The 25,110-nt window shown below is 33.9% G+C and overlaps 1 protein-coding gene across 2 annotated transcripts in view; it reads right to left on the bottom strand.

The window, feature by feature from the left end:
- The window catches only part of LOC135847796 (RNA-binding protein 24-like), a 254,048-nt gene that overhangs the window by 156,409 nt on the left and 72,529 nt on the right, over nt 1-25,110 (bottom strand). The gene's annotated exons all lie outside the window — the stretch shown is intronic.

The raw sequence follows: 25,110 nt of genomic DNA, 5'->3' as shown, positions 1-25,110 counted from the left end.
TGAATTTTCATATCGTAGTCGTCGCGAATTGCAGCCGTGCATGTTTTTTATACGATTCTAGAAAAGTACCCCCCCTCCTCCTCCTCAACTCTCTACTGCAGATAGTAATCTGATTTTACCTGAATCATACAGCTATATTATGAAATGAATTTTATTTTTGTGATTTTTTAAAATGATTCTGAGAAGAGTGGAGCTCTTTGATTTTGATAAAATTCGTTACAAAAACTTTCTCCACTCTGTGCACTGCAGATTCTAAATTTGGGAAAAATCCCAAGAAACTTGAAGAGTTCGAAATTTTTAAAATTGAAGGAGAATCAACTTTAGGGGAAAAATTCAGTTAAAAAAAAATACGTGAAATTCTATACTTTTTTCAGCAAGTTGTGACGAGGAAATGAAAAAGCGTCTCCACTCTCGTTCGGCAGGCATGCATCTGGACATTTCAACCATCTCATTTTTCAATAATAATGTTTCAAAATTGAAAAAACATTGCAAAAACTAGTTTGAATTATAAAATAAAAAAAGGAACAAGAAATCACGACTATTTGACATAATTGCGAATTTGTCCATGTTAAATTGAAAATTTTTTTGTCCGTGCTAGAATTACATTTGATAATTTAAAAAAAAATCATAATTCGAAAAGTCAGTATTTTTTTTTAAGGGTCAACAAATTCATGGTTCCATTTATGAATTTTTCCAGCTCAAAACCCCAAGATTTTGACTCCCTAGTCCAATTGTTTTGATTTTTTTTCAAAATCTCAATCTAGTACTCCCACCCTAAGGGTCAAAACTCAAAAATGGAAACATTTTTGAGTTTTTTAGCTCAAAAACTCAAGATTTTGATACCACACTCAAAAGTTTTCGATTTTTTTCAAAATATCAATGCAGTACCCTCTTCCCTGTGGGTCAAAATGAAAAAATTGTTCCATTTTTGAGTTTTAAAGCTCAAACCCCCAAAATTTTGATACTCCTCTCGACAATTTTTGATTTTTTCAAAATACCAATGCAATACCCCCTCCCTCACTGTGAGTCAAAATGAAAAAAATGGTTCCATTTTTGAGTTTTTTAGCTCAAAAACCCAAAATTTCGATACCCCACTCAAAATTTTTTGATTTCTTTCAAAACCTCAAAAATCGCGTTTTGAAAATATTTTCTTTTCATATCATTTTTGAAACTGGGGAAATATTTTGGAACGCAGTGATGTCAATTTTCTGATCATTAATGCCAATTTCAAAAAATCGAGAAAAATAGCCAAGAACTTGATGAAAAATTTTCAGTTTTTGAAATTGTCAATAATGATCAAAAAATTGACATCACTGCGTTCCAAAATATTTCCCCAGTTTCAAAAATGATACCTTTGGATGTTTTGGCAAAATAAATGCGAAATATTTGAGAAGAAAATATTTTCAAAACACGAATTCACTCAAAAATGAGGGATTTTCAAATTTTTAACCGCTAGTGAAACCTTAAAAGTGGTCTTGAATTTTGACGGAAATAGCCTAGTTCGTCGCAGAATATTGAATTTATTTCATCTTCTAGGACTGGACCATTTTCCCCAAAAATAGATCGGGTGATAAAAGTGAAAAAAATCATGATTTTTCGAAAGTGCCTTTTTTTTGAGGACCTAGATCTCCCTTCAAGGCAATCTCCATAGCTTAATTTTTTCTGAGTGATTTTCAACTCAAAATGAAGGTCTCCACTGAATTTGGTCAAAATTCTCCGAAATTTTTTTCACACAGTTCACCCAATTGAGTGTAATTTTTGAACAAGTAAATCTCCGCGACGTCTTACGTCATATCTTTTCCGCAGTTTGTCTTGATAAGAAAAAAATCTCTTACGAGCTGTCGAAATTGCGAAAAAAAAAGGTGAAATTTTTCTGTTGAGGAGCTAAAAAGATTAGGTTTCCTCTTACACTCCATTCAGACAAAAAAATTGAAAAAAAAAATTACGTAAGGGTTTATGGAAACGCTGATCTCATCTTTGAGATTAATTTTTCAAACGAGGTACCATATTTTCTAAAGCACGAAAAATTTGATTTCCACCAAAAAAATGTCACCAAGTGCTCACGTTCTGTCATCAGCTCAAAATGTTCATTGAATTTCACAGAAACAGACTAAAGAGGCCGTTCGTGTTGGATTAGTATACGTTGTGTAAGTAATTCCTTTTTGGTAAATTTTAGGAAGCTTGCGAAACACTCCGTCAAAGTTTCGAGCAACGAGTATAAAACTTGTTGTCGGTTTTCGTTGTGTCGTCAGCTGATTGTTGCGTTTTGTTAAAGAATTATTAGGCCATGTTTACGTAAATACTTGGATGAATTTGGGCTTTTTTCCTAACCCGTAATCGAAACCTAATAGCGCGGAAAGTTGAGCTTGGACGAGAATATAAAACGTAGGTAGGCATTTATCCGCCATCTACTCTGTAGCTGTGCAGCGTGTATACGTTTTAATCTGTTGAAAACGAACCCATCTTTTTTACTGTTATTTTTTCTCTCTCGTGTTTTCTTTTTATGTCACGTAATCTTCACGAAACGATCGAAAATGGGCCGCTTTAGTTCGCAGAAAATTGCCAAAGGTTTGATTTTTTGCGCGAATTTTTTCGCGTGTGGGTGCAAAAAGGCTGTTTTTTTATTCAATGTACCAAAAAAAAACAAAATTACGTAATTAAATTTTATAAACTTTAAAAATAAAGCTATTACACGACGCTGATTTCAATTCCTATAACTCTTTTTCACCCCTTCAATCTTGATTAAAAATTTACCTATTCTTATAATTCAAAACTTCTCGGTTCGATTAAAAACAAATCACTTCGTTTTAAAAGCTCAGTTCATATAAAAAGTACACCTCACCTCGATCGGGAAAACTACTTAAGGTAATTTTCAATTTTTCCATCGCCACGATAAAAAAAACGTACTTTCGTACACTAATATTTCATTCGAGTAAAACAATAAAAATACTTTTAGAAATCGAGTATTTAAAAAAAATGTAGCAACGCCCGACCATAAAAAACCCACAAATGAATACCTACTTTCGGTGTAAAAAACTATTATTAAGCGAATTCGTTCGAAATGCAAATCAACTTTCTATTCAGTACGCGGCGAAAGGTTTTCACAGTAAGTTTAAGTGCATTAAAAGAATAAAAAAAACCTCGATGTCAGGGTAGAGGTACTTCCGACCACGAAAATTGCTCGTTACTTTTGATTTGGTCTGGCTGCAATTACTCTTTCGAAAGGGTTATAATTTTTCCATCAACGAGGTCGTTTGAAAGATTACATTATTCATCGTTAAGTGGCTTTTAATACACGATTAAAAATTCACGTGTTGCTCGGCAATCGGCAAAGGAAGCTATGCGTTTTGTAGGCGGTTTTTTTCCACGCGATGGTTTCCATTCTTTCGCAACGGATGCAAATTGCTGAACGTTAAAGGCATCTATGGCGATCTAAGCCAGCTCAGGGCCGCATTTCGGTTTAGTAAATCGAGTTCTCCGGGTAAATTCGCGAAATATTTGAGTTTGCGGTTCGACCAGCAGGACGACGCCTTTCATGGTCATTTACGTACAGCACGACGATGGTAAAAATTAAACGCAAGAATTTCCACGACACTTGTAAAATGGCTATCGTTATTTGCTCGTAAAAGAAGAATTAAACGTTAGAAGTAACGCGAGGCCTTTGGGCGAGGCAAAAAAATAAAGAGAGAATTTTCGCCCTTTTAAACGCAACATGGGAGTAATTGCGTTGCCACATAGAACAATGCAAATATCAACCTAAAATGGAATACTTATTTGTATAAGAACGAAGCGAAACATTGTGGTGTGAGGTTGCATGCAGGGGGTGTTTTCTTCGAAAACCATGCACCTTCTGCCGAGCCTCGTCATTTACCCCTACGAGCTTTTAAAAATTCCTAAAACGCGGTTCGCTTTCCGACATTATACCACCGAAGTAATTGGTAAACCGACAATGTCTTCGCAGTAGGTCTCCGAGGAGTTAATAAGATTTGTAGAGGTTTTTTTCAACACTTCCTCCATCTCGACTCGGCTCGTGTCATTGGCACTGCCACTGCCATGTTTTCTGATCCTTCGAAATAATTACTCGCCTTAATTTCAAAAGTATACCGGCTTGTGAAGTGGCTAAAATCAACGTTACCAACGGTTTTCTTCCAAGTATTATTGTGTTTCTAATGAACGAGATGTATAGGGTGTTCCATAAGTAGTTGTGGATAATTTTCCCCGTGATTTCAAAGGATCATCTTTTTGCCTCCTGCAGCCTCAAAAAAATGTCAAAAATAGATGAAATGTTTCGGAGAACGTCGAAATAAAATGAACTATCTTTTGGATCGTAAAATGCTCAAAATTCTACAAAATAATACCAAAAATTGAAAAATGAACAGAAATGAAAACAATAAAGCTTGCTTAGCAACTCTTTCGACTCTCAAATTCAACAAAACTGAGCAAGATTTCACCAAACTAAAATGTGGCCTTAAATGCTTTTTCACAACTTTCTTCAAAACAAATAGTTTCGATTTTTTTTGCTTTGGACAAAGATTTTTCATAGGACATTATCAGCAGTTTTTCGACTTCAATTCTCTTCTTTCAACCGCACGACTAGCTACACCTGAACCTGGCAGCTAAGGTGGGTATTCTTGACTTTTTTGAAAGGTTGGCAAGCATGGATGGTGAAAAAAAAGTTGAAGAGTGATGTCACAAATGTATAAAAAAAATTATACATCATCAAACCCCAAATTGCCTGACAGGGTCTGAAATTTTTCAATTTTGCATTGAAATGATGCTCAAGAAAGTAGTTGCAACTTTTTCAATTTTTCAAGGGTTTTGCATCACTTATGAAAAATTTTCGAACAAATTTTTTAAATTTTGAATGAATGTAATTCGATTAATCATCATCAAAAAATTTCTCCACTTTGAAAAAAAAGTCAAGACAACCAACTTGACCAATCACCCTGTCGTATTAATTTTTCTGTAATAAAAATTGAATAACATTAGGTATGCAATTTATAAATGTTCAAATCGTTACCTTCTTCAATTTCGAATCTGACAGAAAGAGATCAATTTGAAAATCCAGTTTTCCAACTTTTGCTTGAAATATCTCAATAACAGTCTTCTTGATCCAAAGGAAAAAAATTAATCATCATTCTACAGATGGGCAATTTTACACTCCACTACTTTGGTTCTCATGGTTTTTTTTTTTTTTTTAGAATCTTTGATTTCCCCAAAAATCGATATTCTATGTTGGAAAAATCCAAACAAATAAAAACCTTCCCATCACAAACGATCGATTTGTGGAAGAAATCAAGGATCCGATCAAAAGAAGAAAAAATTACTAAAAAAAAATCGAGTTTTCAGGTGATTTAGTAAAAAATTGGAATTTTTTTTTTTTTGGACATAGACTGATTTTTGACATGAAATTTATTTCAAAACCTTGGAAGGGGGTACAAACAGATGGACAAGAGTTCCTGACTTGGAATAAAAATTGTCAAAAAATCAAAAGTCAAGTGGCTCATTTACTGGCACTGATTTGGAGACATCAAGTTCAAATAACTAAACAAGGACGTACCCGGAGCTACTAATTTTCTCGATCGAATCAAGAATCACTGCTCAAAAAAAGTGATTCGAATCACACAATTTTCAATCATTTTTCATTGATCACGTGCTTTATAAGTAGAAATTGCTATCGTAAATTGATTCTACTGATTCATTTTCATTTTCGTGAATTAAAATCGTCAAGATATGCCCATTTTCCTCTTCTTCTTCAATATTTTCGGCCAATAATACTGCATTATCAAAATTTAAAAATTACCAAAAAATGATGAAACTTGTGAGAATGACATAAAAACAATTGAAAACGAGTAAAAATTAATGAAATATCTAGGGATTTCAGAAAAATTTGGTGAAAATTGCGTACATTTTTCAAAAATTATCAATAAAATTAGTTAAATATCATCAAAAAGGAGATGCATTACATGAAGCATCATAAAAACTGGGAAAAAATGAGCATAAAAATGACTGAAAACTGCCAAAAATTGACGAAATTTCTGCAAAATCAAGAAAAAATTGGAAGATTTGCTTGAAATATTATTTAAAGTGGGCGAATAAGTATCTCAGAATTTGAAGGGGAAAAAAATGTATACAAAATCAAAAAGTAATTTCGTTTAATGAAAAGGCTATAACACATTCACGAATCATTTTTTGGAGTGATTCAAATCACGACATTTTTTATCTGAATCATCCTTCATCCCCAACCCTGATAAAAGGTACCAAAATCTCCTAAAAAAAAATAGAGAAGTAACGAAAATTTGGCGTTATCCGTCGATTCTTAGTATAATTCTAAGGTGCTGCAACGTTCAAACATTTATTAATTTGAAGAACTCTATCCCTATAACCCCCCACCCCTCTTGTCATAAACGTGCCCCAAATATTTCATCAAGTACCTACAACTACCCACTTATTTTTTGGACACGACCTAGCAATGTCCTATCAGTTCCCCCTTTCCCCCTCCCACTACTCACTAATTTCCCAATTTTTAAAGAAGGTTCGAAAAATGTAGAAAACGTATAGTTTAATATGTACTTGAATTTGACCACCACTATGCCCCTCATGACCCATATCATAGGAGAGAGTCTGTCTCAAACCAACACACATCTACCTACACGTATTTTGGGCAACATCATTTTACAGGCGAATTTCCACACCATTTTTGAAACACCCTGTACACGCGGCGACGATATGATATCTGCTCGTCCAATCTGAATTTGTTCAGTCTTAAAATTCATTTACATATTTTTACATAATTGTCATTAGGATTTTGAGAAGTTGCAAATTTCATAATTTCGGTCGTTTGATTTATTTCTAGCGAAATTTTTTTTCCAGCTGCAAGAGCCGACAAAACATCGCCACTTCAAATGCATAAATTATCAGAAATTACGCCTGCGAAAAGTTTTTCCAAAAATGAAAAATTCTTCCAAGTAAATTCTCATTTGTTAATTAACGTTGAAATATTCCCAACCCCTGAGCTGAGAGCTTCGGCTCGACCACTCCAAAGAGAAGAAAATATAAACCCTGGGCGAATTTATCAATTACCGAATAATAAACATTATAAAAAAAATTAAACCCATCTGAGCCTACGTCTGGCAACCTTGCGTATTTGTCAAGTTAATTAAGGTTATTTTTTTCACGTCTTATATACGAAAGGGTGTCCTCCTCTCCCTTTCACGCAGCAGCGCGGCGGTACTTTAATCTGCCAACATTTGACTCGAAACTCGTAGGGTGCGCTTTGAAGAAAATAACGCCTTAGCGTGACCAATATTTTATGCAGAAAAATTTTACATTCAACTGCGTTGATTGTTTAATCAACGAGCCACGAGGCATATTTCGTTCACCGTATAATATACACCTAAAAATGATGATGCTAAAGCATGAAGCATGCTAAAGCGGAAGTTGTATCGTCGCCAACACCTTAAACTGCCGAATAGTGCACATCTGTCTATTCAAAATAAAAACTTCATTTTGATTAATGTTTTTTACCCTCTGTATGTCTATCTGTCTCTCTTCCTCTGCTACTCTGCTTCCACTCACTCACGTGTATATTTTCGAGTACCTACGCTTTGAACGGTGAGCTTTTTTTTCCGCTTACCGGGTAATTAATAACGTGCGGATGACTAAGCTTTGATATTCAAATTGCCCTTTATTTCGTTATATTTTGATGACTCTTTGATGTAAAACGAAAATATTTTTATTTCCTCTCAAATGAAATGGTTTTTTTTTTCATGTTCGAGTATTCCTCGCTGATTAACAAAGGAATCATAGGATGATGGTTTTTAAAGATGGGGAAAAAAATAAAGCGAAAAATTACCCATAGGGTATGAATTTCAACGTTATTAATCCAATCTGGAATTTTTTTCATCACAAAGAAATAATACGTACTTTTTTTTCTCTAAAATTTCGACGTAAATGAAACAACAAAACACCAGGCTCTGCGAATAATTTTTTTCCAAAAAATTAGCTCTTTTGCTTTTAAAAAAATTACTTCACTTTTTTTTAAAATCAAAATATCAGTAGAAAAAAATCAATACCGGAGTAAAATCCACAGACTTATAGTTTTCCAACAAAGAACCCCGATGAAGAAAAGGTTCCGCAGACGAGCACCAAGTTTAAAAGATGAGAAAAATCGAGTAGTTTATTATCGTGAAGTAAAATACCCGAATAGGGTGTTTTTTTTTCTTAACCAACTCCAAAGAAGACCATTAAAAAAATTACTACAAACAAAAAAAAAGACACGTATATCGAAAAAATTGTAAAGTAATCGATTTCGTTAATGTTGTGTAGCCAAAAGAAGGGTTATAGGTCTAGACCTTTGGTTTAACGCCTAAGAAATTGTTTAAAAATTCATATCAAACAGTCGCTTTCCAAAACCAAGTTTTCAAACAATTGGAAAAGTAATAAATAATTCAAAAATATTTACCATTGACCTTTTGCCATATCTACTGCCTTCCTTATTGAACAACTCGAGAAAAAAAAATTTCCAATGGTTAAGAGAGTTGGAAGCATTTTTTTCCTTCTTCTTTTACTCTTCGGTCGTGTCTCAATTTGAGAAACTATTTATTTTTCATTGAGTGATTTATGATCAATAAACAAGAACCTAAAACTTTCTCAGTATTTCGAAAACTTTCGCTTTTCTAACGGTGAAAGTTCTCGAGTTTCGCGCTGCGAGGGAAGTTGAAGTTGAAGGAAGAAATTCGTTTCCTCGAGTTTAGATTCTCTTTAAATTTTATGATTTGTGTCGGAATCATTTTCATATATCAAAGTGTAAGTATGAAGATGTATAGGTTAACTACTCTTTTTAGCTGCAACTTCGCAGTCGAACAAAAACATTACGATATATGTTTGGCATTTAAATAAGTATGTAAGTTTTCACTCAAGTACATTTTAGCATACTACTTTGCCATACGTAGAAATACCAGTGAGAATATTTTATAATCTAAAAGTAAAATGATTATTGATTTCAGAGTCCATTTCCTGAATCTGGAGCCAGCTTTCCAGACTTCATTTTATTCTCTTTCTCAAATGATGATATTCATCGATAAATTGCATAATACTTCGAAGGAGGGAGCTGGTAGGTGGTTATAAGACGAAATCAATGCTCTTTATGGATCAAAAAATTGATTTTTTCCACTTTTTTCACATTTCAAATTTTCAAAAATAATTCAGGTACTCAATAATTTTTCCCTAAAAACGCAAAAATTGAAAACTATACATTGTCAAAAAAAAATTCCGACTAAATAAAAAATCAAATTTAAACTCGAAGAAAAATATTCTTTTAAAAAGATAATATTTTTTTTGTGAATTTTCAGAAGAATTATTTTCTTCGATTCCTATTTTTCTCCAGAAACTTACACTTAATGAGATAAACACAAAAGTTCGCGAAACGACAGATAATGAGGAGGGTATAGGGGGAATTAAAGATGAAAATACCAACTTAAAAGTTAACGAAGAATGAATAATTTTACAAAAGCAACAATTTTTCCAGCAAAATCCACGAATAAGGAAATAAATATAGGAAAAACAGTAAGACATGATATGAATTTTATTTTTCGATAAGGAAATTTTGCCTCGTAAATCATACGTATTTTATTGCCCTAAATAATGGCAAAGGGTTGCTGTGCTTTTCTACTCAGAAAATCTGGCACGAGAACTGGTGTGAATAAATCTTTCAATTTCCATAAGTTGTACAGATTTTTTTATTTCTCCTACTGCTCAGAAAATTCCAACAGCCTGGATCATCGAGTTCTGTAATATTTCCAAGCAACTTACGAGTAAGCGGTAGGTAATGTTAAAATACCTAAATTCAGAAAATTATTCGAAACAATCGAACATTAAAACAAAAATTATCGAAAAAATGCGAAATAAATTTTTAATATCAAAAAAGCAGGTTCAAAAGCGACGAAAGTTGAAGAAAATTTTCATACTTAATTTTGTTTAAAAATTTGAAAAACACAATCTGATTGATTCATTGATTGATAAAGAAACAAGACTGATTCAATCTGAGGAGGGTACAGGGAGGCACGTCTTCTCACTACGAACAGAAATGGGGGCGAAATCCGACTTTTTTCCTAGAGATGAATACACAAAAAAAGACCTCTGAACCAATTAAGCAAAGTAGAAGAACAAAAATTCCAATTATTCAGAAAAATTAATTGAAAACTAATCTATTCCCTTCGAGTGAATGATTCTCATATTCCGTCCAATATGTGCCAAATAATTGGATAGTTTAAGATATAGGTAACATTCTGGTTTTAAAAAATTACTTCTCTCACACCGAGACCAATAGTACGTTATTCACACTAAAAAGACGCTAAAATACACCACCAGTAAAAATTTCAGACACTGAAATTAATTTTTTGATTTTTGGTAAATTTTTAAAAATCTAATTTTGACCAATTTTTTTGAAAAAAAATGAATAAAAATTTCATTGAATTGACATGAGGGGCTGAAATTGGGTTTCTATTTCATTTCAAAATTGTACTGAAGCATCCAGTAGATTTTTGAACTCTCTAGTTTTCAAAAAAGCGCTGAAGTACAGGGGAGAAAATTAAATTTGAGACTCTATCGATTGGTTTAGGCGTATTATTTTCAAAATATTATTTTTGTGCAGATTCAAATCCAAAACTTTCTACAGGGATTATTTTTGAAAAAAAATTTTAAAACTTGTAAAAAACACATTATTTAAACAATTGTGAGTGCTAAATTTCATTTTTCAATTTATGGTGAATAGTTGAAAATGAAATTTGGGCTATGCTAAAGATGCAAGAAAATCAAAAATATTTCAAAAAATCAACCTATAGATCTGAAATTTGGAGTATGCTTCAATTTAGATGTTTCAAATCGATTAATAACAGTTTTTAATCGTTTTGAGCAGTTCTGGAGCCTCCAGTAGATTTTTGAAAGTTGAAATTCAAGCATGTAAAAACATAGTTAATCATCTACAAAAAGTTTGAGCGCTGAAGCGTATTTATAAATTTTTCAAAATCAAATTTGGACAAAAAATGCAAAAAAATCGAAATTTCAAAGTATTAATCTAGAGAGCTGAAATTTGTTGTCTATTCCATTTTTGACCTACCAAATCAACTGAATATGGTTTTGAAATGTTTTGAGCTGTTCTGGGACTTTCAGAAGATCTTCGAAACCTGAAATGTTCACAAAATTCTACTGAGGCTCCATAAACCACTTAGGTATAATGGTTTGAAATAGTTTCCAATCGATTTTGAGGGTTAATAATAAGGCGCATATCGCATCCACATTTCAGCCTACTAGGTCTATTCGGCAAAATTTTCGATTTTTTGCTTTTTTGGTCCAAATTTGATTTACAGAAATTCAGCAAAAATTGAAAAATGCACTTTAGCGTCTGAAATTGTGGCTATTGATGTATTTTAGTGATGTTGATTTTACGATCTTGACAAAGAGAAATAAGCATTTTCTGACCGAAGTTGAGGGGGATGGACAATGTGGAAGAGGAGGTAAGATTTTGAGGGGGGGAATGGATTCAAAAATCCTGCGCTAAATCACCATCAAACTGGTCATAGCTCAGAGTTAATTCTCATTACGTTTCAAAACATAAAAATCACGCACAATGATTTGACCTCACGACCTTATACCTAATTTTCAAAATAAACCCGAAATTTAAAAAAAAAATAAATATAAATCGTCCGAGTAATCCTTATGAGCAAAAATAAATAAATAAACCCATCCAATGCCACGAAAACCATCATCATGACATAAGTACCAGAGTCCTGCACGGTATAGTTAAAAGTTATCTGCGTTAGTCGCGTGTCGTGTGCGGTAAGCTACCAAATATAACTCATCCAAAAGCAGTTATATTAGCGTTAGCCTATGCGGATAATTTTGTAGTTAAAATGACTAAACTACCTGCGATTATACCGCGCTCTTATCGGAAATGTAATGTTCGATTCTGTCTTATCTGTTTGATGAGTCACCAAAATGTATTGTTGAGACACCAGAGAACCGAATGCGGTTAACGTATGGTTATTAACCTAACTTACCGCTGGTTGCGCGCGCCGACAAAAGTAACTGCAGTTTGTAACCTGTAGTTGAATTAGCCGATAGCTCCGGCGGTTATCCGGCTATTTTAACTTAACCGTGCAGTACTCTGATAAGTACCCAACAATAGTATGGAATAAAACGCCACACAATTTAATGTAGGACGGAACGGTGGCGAGAGGAACGAGGTATAAAAACGTTGGCATCATTTTCATCATGTCCGCATCATACTTATAAAATCAGCACCTGGAATTTCTCATAATATTGTTAAGCTAGGGTGCCGTTTAGAAAGGCGAGTCGAGTCGAGCTTTCAACTGCTCGTAGTATAGGAGCAGAGTATATAAAACCGTAACAGCAACACTAACCCATCACCGAAGAGTTTCCTTTTCCGCCACCGAACATTGTATAGTGTACGACATGGCAATGAAACCGAAATTATCTCGAGAAAACGTGCACGCGCCAACAAGCTGAAAAAAATGCTCGTAAACCACGCCGAATAAACGTTTAACGCGAATAATTAACAACATAAAAAGCAAACGACATCTTGTATAAGTTGAATCAGCCAGAAGAGTAAATTCGACTTTAGAATCATATATTTGGCTGTCAGCCATATTCTGCTTTTATACATATTCGCGGATGAAGAGAAGAAGAAAAAAAACATCACGTCGAAGTAGCTACGATAGGTAGGTAGGTAAAGACTAGGTTAGCTTTAAATTCATGAGAATTTTCTTATATAACGTATAGCTGTAGATATATGCTATATACCGGTGTAAAATTATGTTAAAATGAAATTACTGAAATGGAAATACCTCTCCAGAATCAGATTTTCTTTGCTGTCGAAAAAAAAAGGAGAGAAGAAAGAAGAAAAACGAAAAAATTACATTTTCTTTTTGATGATGTAAGAGGAACTCGCCACGTTAAGAGGAAAAAGCACCCGTCTGTTAATGTCATTTCGAATACATGTTCAACTTTTAACGCTCTCGGTGTGAAACCAAAGCGTGTGCACGTTAAAAGTAACATTACATGCGAAAAAGACCACGACGACGACGTCGAGAAAATGCGTATAAAAGGCTTCTATACACAGCGTACGTATATACTCGTCTATTTGTAAATATTGGACCATTTGATTAAACCATCGATTTTTTTACACCAAGCGTGAATTTTCAATTACCACCTTGGAAAACGTTTCGGACACGCGTGCTGTAGTTGCAAAAAAAAGAAGAAGAAGAAAGAAAAAAAAATAAGTAATAATAATAAGAAGAAAAAAAAATTGCACACAAAGAACCGCAGCACGAACAGTTGCACGAGGGCGAATGGGTTAAAACCCGAACGAAATCGGAGGGAAGGTAACGGGAAGTATATATTATATTAGAAAAAGGGTGTGGTACTTCGTCAAGTTGACGGCCCTAGCTGTCAGTGATAAGGGCGCTAAAGCGAACTCTTCTTTAACAGCGCCGAAAACGTTTATCGATTGGCCCATCGCGGCGACCCAAACCCCGGCACAAACGATGCCTAAATTGCTATCTCGGCTGTAAAAGCCCTCGGGGATTTTTACTTTTCGTATATAAGAATACAGTCGAGTTGGGCAAACGAAAATAAAATAAAAAATAAAAAAAACCGCCACGTATAAGCCTACGTGCGCCCTAACGACGTTTATACGTACGTACGTAATAGTACGTACAAAAGAAAGGATGCAATTAAAAATGCACAACGTAAGCGCTCGTTAACGAGTTAATCTTTTAAAATCGTTTAAATTTCATTCGTCTAAATGGTAAACAAGCGTGTCGAACAAATTTCACCTCCGAAAAAATCACCCCTTCGTTGAATGGCCGGCCCGACCCGGTCCAGGCCATGCCACCACGGCTAGCGCAAAACTTTTAATTGACTAAGTTTTAAATCTATTCGGGAAAGCGTTATGCGTTTGCGACTTGCGTTACTTTGGCTGTGTCGCGAAATCTCTACCTTACAATTTCCATCTTTTACAATCCGTAAAACTGCGCCTTTGCAAAGCACAATGTAATAACTCGTTTCAAAAGATTAGCATCAAGTGGTTATACGCGCGCCATGCCATAAAACCCCATGGTCCATATCTCTTCTCTGTGTTCGTTGTGATGTTGTTGCACCTTAGCTCTGTCTCTCGTATCTACGAGTACTTGGATAATAATAAGCGAAAAGAAAAACACGCCGACGGCTTCGTAAATGGAATTTCAACAGCGAATCAAATCGCAAAATGGGCCAACGATTCAGAAAAGCGTACCTACACTTTTAGCCGAATTTCCTACCCAATTTTCCGGCTTATGGCCTTATGCCATTTGGAGGAAAAGTCGAACTATTTTGGCGCATCAACATGTGGCTGTATAGAGCTATAGCTACAGTGTAATATGAAGAAATTCCTTTCCAAGTTCAAAAAAACCATTTGAGAAGCATTCAGCATGTATTTTATATGTTTCTCTCATGGCATTGGATTATGATCACCACACAGGGTGTTCCATCGATGCATGATTTGACAGCTACATATACTGGAGCACCCCTAATTACGCTTGTTAATTGTTAAAGCATATCTTAGGCAATCGAAGGGTTAAAACTATTATAACGTAGTACTGATAAGCATTTAAAAACGAAATTTGTAAGTATTTCTTTCCTTAGCCCATCATCACTTGACATATTTTCTTGAAAAGTTAGAACCAAAAAAAATGTTGAAATTGAATTTAAACGAAAAAAGATTATCTATCATAAAATTCACGAATTCATGAATTCGAATCAAATATCATAACTCAACACGAAATCAGAACTTGAATAATAAATTTTAACCAAGACGTAAATTTTTCAGAAATTTTTGTAGATATTTTTAAAAAGTTAAAATTACGTAGATACTTACTCATTCTCTTAGGCGAATGGGAGATACCATATCTATTCTATCATTTTTTTTATATAAGAATTCGTACTCACCTAAAACAAATAAACAAATAAAAATTCTGATTAGTTAATTGTAATTATATTTCACAATCTCGTAATTCCATTAGGTAATTAGATGCTGAAATTCAACAAAAACACAGAGTACAATACTTACATTCAATTCGGGCCGAGCACTGTTATTGTGCTACAGTTTGCGTCCTCGTACCACACACTGATAAGATAAGGCAAGCGGGAGACCGCTTGAATTTTAACATTGCTTCTTATGGGACATTACCGTTTCTGTTCGATTTTTAATAAAATGCTGAAGAATGTTAGTTTTTCAGCCAATTTGAGTAGAAGTTTTGTATTCCTCGTGAAATTTAGTACCAGAATATGTACTTACTTCTTTGCTTTGTTTGTTATGAGATGCGTAATCGTTAATTATCACTCGTGATTCGTGATATTATTAGACTTTTATCGCCATTTTTCATCACATTTATGATCAAAGAAACATTCAGAGCCCATTAAATTACAATTACAATACGTCATTTTAAAGGTAATTTCACGAGGAAAACAAAAATTCAGATGATTTTCTTCCAAAAATCAACACTTTTGAAGATTTTATCGAAAAATGTATGAAAACTGAGCTCCTTCCATAAGAAGCAATGTTAAAATTTTACGCGTCTCCCGCTTGCCTTATCTTATCAGTGTGTGGTACGAGGAGGACGCAAACTGTAGCACAATAACAGTGCTCGGCCCGAATTAGAATACCGAAAATTCGAGTACTCGTTTATACCTAAATATTTACCCAATGTCCTGACATTTTAATACAATAGGTATCATTATCACAATAGTAGTTTATTACGTCACACAGTGACAGAAATTTTACAATTTTTGAAGAATTTTCAAAGACTTTCCCCATTGGTGGTAGTTTCAAGCCATTCTAAAATCTCAAGCGTATTTTTGAATTTTGAAAAAATCTTTATAAAAAGTTCAAATGAAATTTAGAATTTACAGGGCTCCAACTCGTTTTTTTTCTAAAAAAAGTAACTTGCGTAATCAAAAAAGTTTGAAGAAGTAACCATTAAAGTAACCTAAAAATCAACCAAAAAAGTAACAAAACGCGCGAAAAACATTTTAATGCAGAGAAAAATCGCCGAAAAAACCAGAACTTTTTGTTTTAAATTGAAATCTAAAAATGCATCTCGAAAGAAATTGAACTATATTAGCAAAAAGCAGAACTTTGTGGCAATGAGGTCCAAAAAATTGAAATTTCATCGCAATTTTTGCCAAAAAAAATTGATTTTGCAACTTTGTTATGTTATTAAAGAAAGCGAGATTTTTTGGCAATTTTGAGCTGTTTTGAAACAAGTGAGCTGTTCTGGAATTTTTTGCAAAAGAAAACACACAGAATTTTTAGCAAATTTTTGGCAAAAAACGAGACTTTTTCAAAACTTGGACAAAAGTTTTCGCAGAAAACGAAACTTCGACGACAATTTCAGCAAGAAGCAGCAGTGTTTCTTATTTGTTGGCAAAAAGCGAAACTTTTGGCAATTTTTTAAAAAACTGGGAATTTTTTACAATAAATTTGCAAAATGCAAAACTTGACTATTTTTGCAACAAGCAGGACTTATTGGAAATTATTTGCAGATAGTAGTATTTTATTTTAAGCAATTTTTGCCAAAAAAAGGTTGAGTTTCATTGCAATTTTTTGGTACAAAATGGAACATTTTGGTAATTTTTGGCAAAAAAGCTCAACTTTTGGGAACTCAATTTTTGGAAAAAGAAGGAGATTTTTCGACAATTTTGCTAAAAAGTGATACCTGTACTATGTACTTTATCGAAAAGCACGCCCTTTTGTCAATTACTGGCAAAAAAAGTTATGCTTTTTCGTCGCTTTTGTCGAAGAACGAGATTCGGAAAAATTGGATTTTTAAAAATTAAAAAAAAACACTATATTAGTAGGGAACTAAAATTTTAAAAAAAGTAACTCATTTTGTTAGTTCTTACCTACCCCCTTTCTCTGCTTTTTCAGCGAATTTTACGAAAGTTTTGCGGTTTTTTTCGAGGGTGGAGGAATCTGTCTTTTACGTGTCAATTTTTCACTTTTGAAGTTAGGAGGGGGGAGGGAGTCAAAAATATCTCCACTATTTCATTTTTTTTAAAACTGATGAATTTTTATCAATATTTCTCGATGTTTTTGCATGGAAAAAAAAAATACAATCGTATTCTTTGAAAATAGCTTGTAACAGAGGGAGGAAATTTTAAAGGATAGGTACCTATTTTTGAAAATTTTCACACGCACTAAAAATTTGTATAATAGCTAAAATAAAAAGTTCTTAAGAGAAAAATAAATTGAAAATTTTAAAGCCAGGTATGAGGGGAGGGAAGAACAGCACTTTTTGGTAAAAAGTGGAACGTGCATGATTAACAATTTCCCTGATTTGTAGGTACAATCGTTAACACATTGAGCTAAAATTATTCTATATTTATACTGAAAGTTGCCCTGGTAAATGCTTCATAATAATATCTAAGTATTCATATTCCTTCAGGTTGTGATAAGTATTTTATAGTTTTTCCAGTGCAAAATTTGCTGCAGATTAACGCCGAACTTGGCTGGTATCTTTTCGCTAAGTACAAAACTAACGAAGATACACAAAGCATGAATTAAATTTTGAGATTATAATTCACAACAGGGATTTAAGAAGACGATGGAAGAGATGTTCGAAGTTATTTATAGTGCATAATTACCGATAAACAAGAGCGCAGATCGCACTTCTGGTGGATTAAAATACTTCACAGTCTTCTTCGTCTTATTCACTTATGGCAGTAAACTGCACATGAGTGTCATTTAATTACATACACACAGATATGAATCGAAGAAACTTCTTTATGGGTAGTCATTTTTTGAAACTAATTTCTTCGCATTTCAATTGTTTTGTAAAGAGAGTGCCAAAAGAGTCAGCGACCAAACCAAAAATTAAAATCAAAAATGGTAAAAAAAAATCCTAAATAATTACACCAAACTTAAACGTGCACTTAAATTTTGGTCCTTAGAGAAAAGTCGTCAGAATGAAATTTGTTCACTTTTCGATCAAATACTTTTTGTTCAGATCATTCTCAAAATTATGGCAATTTTTGCTGAAAACACATTCTCAGCATCTTCAATTTGCCAGTCAGGGGGGGAAAAATACTACCAATAGTTCACTTTTCAATGTACTGCCCACTCTCGTGATCAAAAATGCATTCCAACTTTATCAGTTTGGGCACTCACCCCTTAGAAACCCTTCATAATTGAAAAATTATACTTCAAAAAACATTTCAAAAGAAGTAAAAACACTCGTATTTTCCGGCAATTATTTCCAAAACGGATGAAAAAAAAAGACATCTAAGGACACCGCACACCGTCAGCGTACTTACGAGCTCGTATAACAAAGCTTCAATGCAACCAAGAAATTGGCATTCTTTATTGTTTCTGGATATAAAGAGAGAGAGAGAGCTAGGTTACACGATATTTTCGCAGCGACGAGTAATAAAACAATATTCATTCATCTCGTGCAACGGTAATTTTAAAGAATCAGTTTGATATATTTCATCGTGCGCCAACGTACACCGATGCATGCATAATTTGCCGCTCATGCATATAGCGAAAGCACCACGCTATATTTCCAACTCAATAATATAACTTTTCCTTTAAATACAAACGTGAACAGCATTTTTTTTACGTACTCAATCGCTACCTCATTGATTTTCAACTTCTCTAGGTTTGCTTACTTCTTGTACTATATACTATATACGATACGTCTTCGTTCTCTCATACATTTTTGTACAACCACACGCCAAAAAAAAAGAAAAGAAAATACATATTCGCGAGGTACATGGGAAAAGAATGAAAAAGCACAAATCAACGACGCAATCGCAATTTTTACAAATTATTTACATTTTTTGCGAGCGCGCTTTCAAAAGACGACAGAACAAAAAAATCAACCGCTTTCCTTATCGTATATAGTCGTCGTATTGCATTTCAAGTTTCTGCCTCATCTTTCCTTTTCTCTCACACCATTTCTCGGCATTTTCATATACAATGTAGTGCCTGTCACGCGATTCTATTTACTTTATTTATATATTCAGAATGAATGTCACAACTATGTTTCTCATATCTTTCAGTATGTTGATATCTACATAGCTACTCGTACTACATATGCTATTGTTGCACGCGTTTTCCATATACATACTACGCGAGATAAACAATATATTCTTCCCTCGGTTATACTACACCTTCCAACACCTACCTACCCATCTACCCATCAACCATATTCCACGTAGAGATATACCCAATTAAAAAATACGCCAGATTTTCTCGATGCCATCCCCACACAGGCAATCGTTCGCAGATATACTCGTAGCTTAATCGTGAAACGTAAGCAAGAAACTTCGAACCAAGGTTTAAACGAAATTGCAGCATGGAAGCCAGCAACAGCATCGTAGGCTGCAAAAGGGACGGATTATATATACGTTTGAATTTATCGTTGTTTCGAATTTAATGAAGGTTTTACAGCAACAGAGGATTTTTCCTTCATTTCTCCACAGCCATAATCCGTTCTGGGATTAAATCGTCAAAAAAATCTAAATCTTGGGTTATGTAACCAACGAACGAACGTATATCTAGTAAAACGAAAAAAGGTACGAGTATGACGACGATGGCGAATTGGCGAACACGAACACGAACGCGGACCAAGGTAGACTTATTTTTTTTCTCTAGTATAGAGAGTACCATTTCCCATTTGTAATGTTTCCAAATTTCAGTCTGAAACGAACTTCAATTTGGATTGAGAGACGAGACAAAATAAACGTGTGTTTTTATTTTTATTTTTTTCTGCTCAAATGTGGGTGTTTGGCTGTATGTATTTGAAAGTGCTCTGAACGTACACGTTGCTGTCGACGTACCTTGACGAAAGAGCGGTTGATGAACTCGACAATTTTGGCTTTGAGCCGGCTTGATTACCTACTTGGTAAATAGAAAATATGGAGGTAAAATTTACCTTTGATTAAAATCTGCGCTTTGTGTTTATGAACTAGAATGAATTCTTCGAATCACTTCGTCATTAATTTTTGTACAGAAAGGGGAGGGGTGGTGTTGGGGACGCCAAAGTGAAATCTCAAAATGACTAGGTGATGAGAAAAGTATCTATTCGGACCATAGTGAAATTCTGGGGTTTCTGGGCCCAAACGAAGCTACAGCTAAATTAAAAGAACTCATTTACTACTCCAAACCTCCACTTAAAATCTGAAAAATTTTTGGTCTAAAAAAAATCAAAATTTCAGCTACCCTAGTTCATTTTTTCAACTTTGGTAAAATTTTTCAATAAGTCAAAATGAGCCAAAAATCTATTGAAAAAATGAACTTAATTGATCAGGGATTTGCAATAAATAAGCATTTTTTGACTGAATTGATCGAAAGTACTTATAAGAGGGAACCAACATTTTAGCTGCCCAAGTAGATACTATGCAACCGTTCTTGAGATGATTTGAAACTCCCGGTGAAAACTGATTTCGTGCCGGAGGCTCAAAAACGTCTGGAATTCACGAAAAATGGATTCGGGAGATTTATGACAATTTTTTCAGAGTCATTATGAAAGATGTTTTGAAAAATTCGTCAAAAATTGAGAAATGAAATCTGGACAGATGAAATGGATAAGTATGGTTTTTTACATGCTCGTTCCAAAAACTCTCAAGAACTTTTTAAATCACAGGAAGAAAGTTAATGTCCTTGTCTGTCTATTTCTCAAAATTTTAGAGTGTTTAAAAAAAAAAAATAAATAAAAATACAGAAATTTCAAATTAACTGAACCAGAAATCTCAAATTTGGAATGCATCCTACTTTAGACCCTACAAACCGATTGAAAACTGTTTCAAAAGATTATGGACATGATTATGGAGTTTCCTGCATATTGAAAATTATAATTTTCGAAAAAACCTCACCTGATCAAGCTAGAAAGCTAGAAATCGAACGTCTACATGTATTGTAATTCGTAACAAATTAATCAGAAATGAGTTTGAGTTGTTTTGGAGAATACAGTACACTTTAGGAAATTCAAGTTTTCAAAACATGCTCGAATATCCATCACCGAAAGCTCTTGGGATTATTAATTATAACATTAAGAAGTTGAAAAACTATCAAAGAGAGGTTTTTGTCATTACTTCTTAGTATAGATGAGGTCAATTCATCATTTCTAGCCCACTTCGGTATAACTATTAGGCTACAAAAAAATTAAAAAAATAAAAAACTGAAAAATTCAATAAACAATTTTTTTAAATCCCCCTCCCCTGCCTCAAAAAAACAAGCCCATAGAAACAATTTCTTGAAACGTCTGGAACTCCTATTTTCTTTCAAAGAAGTGAAAAATTTAAATATTTTTTTATGATAAATTAAAAAAAAATAAACCCAAAAAATTTCAAAACAAAAGTTATAAAAAAATTGGAAAAAAATGTCAATTCTATAAATTTTACATTTTATTAAATAATTAAAAAACGTAAGCTCATATTACAGATTTTCAAAAAAGATAAAAATAAAGACAGAAAAACTTTTAAAATGCATTTCAAAAATTTAAAGAAAAAAAATGACCCATCAAAATATTAATGTGAATAAGTAAATGATTAATTGAAATGTAACTGAATTAGGGCATTTTTTCGTCAGAAAACACGTATAAATTACGAGAATATCTTGAAATAAAATAATTATGTATACTTCAACTTTCGGCAAACATTATTGGACCACGCGTTAATTAAAACGTCATTAATTCAAAGCACATTGAAGCTCTTCAAACCCAGATCTAAAATTATAATTCAGAATTTCTATAAATAGGGTTAATTTCGAGCAATAAAAAATGCGATATTACTGATATTGTCACGCATATGTCATCGTGAAACCGTTATCTACCTCTATGCCATTAAAAAAGCGGCATATTTTCACCTAAAATATCCAAACAGTTACCCCATTCGAGCTTCTGCTTTTTTTTAAAGCTGCAAAAACTGATAAATTTCACCAAACATTAACGTATCAACTTTAAATATGCGTCAAAAATTCAACTTTGGTGATTGATTATAAAAAGTTAACAGGGTAAAGAGAAACATAACTGCTGATAAATTCTATCAACAGGCAGTTCCAGCAGAGGTTTGTCACAGTTTACTTTTGGTTTCACTTTACAAAATACGTACGAGTACAAGGGAGAAAAATTCATCAAAATAGATCATGCAACAAAAGGCAATGAAATGAAGATTACTTTGCTTCGTTCATCTTGTACATATTATGTAGATTTTTCACGTACCTACCAAAAAATTCAAAAAATGAGCAGACAAGATTTTTTACACACGTGTTGCACTTTAGAAAATTTTCGCCCAAGCTGCTTTCTCAAGGTTTCAGTTTTTATTTTGAGGGTAAACGGTCATCAAATCGTCTCGTAACCTAGAATTTTACATCTATTTTGCATTTTTTCAAAATTTTCTGACCTAATTTCATGTTTTCTAATACGTCCTTGGGCTCATTTTCAATATTTCAGAGCCATAGGTATACGTAGGTTTCAGAATTTGAATCAGCAGTTTCGAAAACGTATAATTCGATCGATACCAATATCACCTGCTTTTGATGGTTTGACATTTTTTTCACCCCCCCTCCCCTCCCTCGCATCAAGGGTCAATTTTTCAAAAACGGGTGCTCAAAAAATGATGATTTATGATAAAAGACCTCAAAAGCACATAGGTATTTGAAATTATAATAATTGATGCAATTTTCGTCCAAAAATATCAAGTTTGCACATCGTGCACCCCCCCCCCTCTATTTTGGCCATTTTGGAAAAAAAATATTTAAAATCATGTAGTACGTTGTTAGATTTTCGACGAGGCTAAACTCGAATTTCAACTCAAATTTTCGATACAAAGCCTCCAAGTTCAACAAAGAGGCCCCAAATTACAAAAAAATTGAAAAAGTCGTGTGACCCATGGTTTTTGTGTTTTTAGAAGCAAGTACTGATTTCGAATTTTGGCTAATTTTTTTGAATTTTTCGCTTGTTGAAATTTGTGAACTTATTGGCACAGAAGGACGAGACTCCTTGAAATAAAACGGGTTCAATTCCAAATAATCTATAAATTGACGTAATCTCGTACATTTCTTTTCATCATCTCGATGTTTGATATTTTTCAAAATAGAGCAAAAACAAAACTATCACCTTCGCGGAGCAAAAAGTTACACCCACGTTGGCATTTCCAATTCGCAATTCGATTATCATATACGAAAAAAGACAACGAACACGGTCCGCTCGTAATAAAATCGAATATTTCAGTTCATTTCGACTGAACCTTCGGTATAAAGGTGCACTAACACCAAATACACGGGCGTATAATATATAAAATTCAAATACGCGAAAAAATATATACAAAACACCGCACCAGCGGTGACAAATTGCGGGATTTTTTTCAGGTCTTGTAACTACCTTGGCGTTATACTCGTCGTAGTAAAATAGAAAACCTTCTAAACAGATTCACCTGGCATGGCGTATGTATACGCAACACCTTTTACACAATATTCGTCGTCGTATGAATCCGCATTCCGCGTATATCGTGCCGAAACGTGGAATATAGGGGCAAAGAGGGCAAAACTTTAGGGGAAAATGGCAGAGAATGGGGAACAACAACGTGTCAATGTAAATTTCCAAAATGTAATGGCAGAGCGTTGTTTGTAGTACGAGAAGCGCATCGTTGCTTGCCAAGAGAGAGACAGGGGGAACGAGAAAATATAATAATAAAACATCAACTCGCGTATCCATCATTTTTGAATTATTTAAAAATTACTCGAAATATTAAAGTTAACTCGGCGTTCGTTTCTTTTCCATTTTTTTTTATTCGATATTTTCTCGTCTTGGAAAAAAAATAAAAGAAACGCCGTATAGCTTCGTATACGAGTACGAACGGTGTACTTGGTATATAAGTATAACAAATTGACGACGACGACGACGCCATATATGAAATAAAGACGTCACTTGTAATTTCTTAACTTTGTTCGCGAGCTTCGGAATAAATTCAAAATCGCGTAAAGCTTTGCCAAAATATATACACGAAGTATACGATTACGCCTATGGGGAAAAAAATATCAACTGGAATAATATTATTGCGACGAAGAACGAAACCTGAACTAAATCATAGTAAATTTTCTTCCACAGCCTTGGAAAAAGGCTACTTTATACAATTACTAGTCATAAATGGACCTGTTACACCATATCGTATATTTTTCTCCTTCGCTAAAATCTACGTAGATTTTTCAATCGTACTTGTACGTATACTCGTATTTTGCGAAAATGGTAAATGATGTGAAAAAAATGCGTCTATTTGTACGCGCGATATGAGGGTCGTGCGATGAATTTTTTTCCCAACTGTTGATTTTTTTGCACTTGTACCGAATCGTTAAACGAGGTGACGTAATTCAATATTTATTGCCATCGAATCATAAAACCTTCGCCAGGTGTTTCGCGAGTCGCGACAACCTGTAAAATGGCGTCAAAAAAAAATATCTAGGTGAGAGTCGTTTGTTATTCGCGAATCGCCCAAGCAGTTGAAATGAATAAGAAATCGTACGTAGTAGGAGCTAAAAAGAGATTCGTTTAAAGGGGGTCGAAATACGAGAGTATAAGAAAACGATTTAAGCACCTGTCACTATGGCAGGCGAGCGAGTATACGAGTATAAACCAAGGAAGTAATTTTAAACGTTAAATGAGGCTTTTATTCGCGAATAGAGGTTAAAATGTAATATAAAAACAAACCGAAACGACAAATTTCAATTAAAAAGCTAAAACTAGATGAAATAGGATTATAGTACCACGTGGTGTCGTAACTTTACACCGATACCGTGTATATAGCACAGAGCTACAATTTAGACTAAAAATTCGTTTTTTCTTCTTTACGATGCGGGGGCTTTTCTCTGTTATCAAATCACGACCTAGGAATCTTTACGAGCTGGTAATTAAATTGGCGCAGGTAAATCGTTTACACGGTGGAATTTATGTAGGCTACGAATGACAGAGAGACGATGCTATTGCTACAGCTATAGAGGTGTAGTTATACTCGTACCTTTGGTATACGAGTCGACATCATCGCGTCGAATTTAGT

This window comes from Planococcus citri, chromosome 5 (assembly GCF_950023065.1).
Source record: "Planococcus citri chromosome 5, ihPlaCitr1.1, whole genome shotgun sequence".
Lineage (NCBI taxonomy): Eukaryota > Metazoa > Arthropoda > Insecta > Hemiptera > Pseudococcidae > Planococcus > Planococcus citri.
The sequence above is the reverse complement of the archived record's forward strand: the minus strand, read 5'-3'. Positions and strand labels throughout refer to the sequence as shown.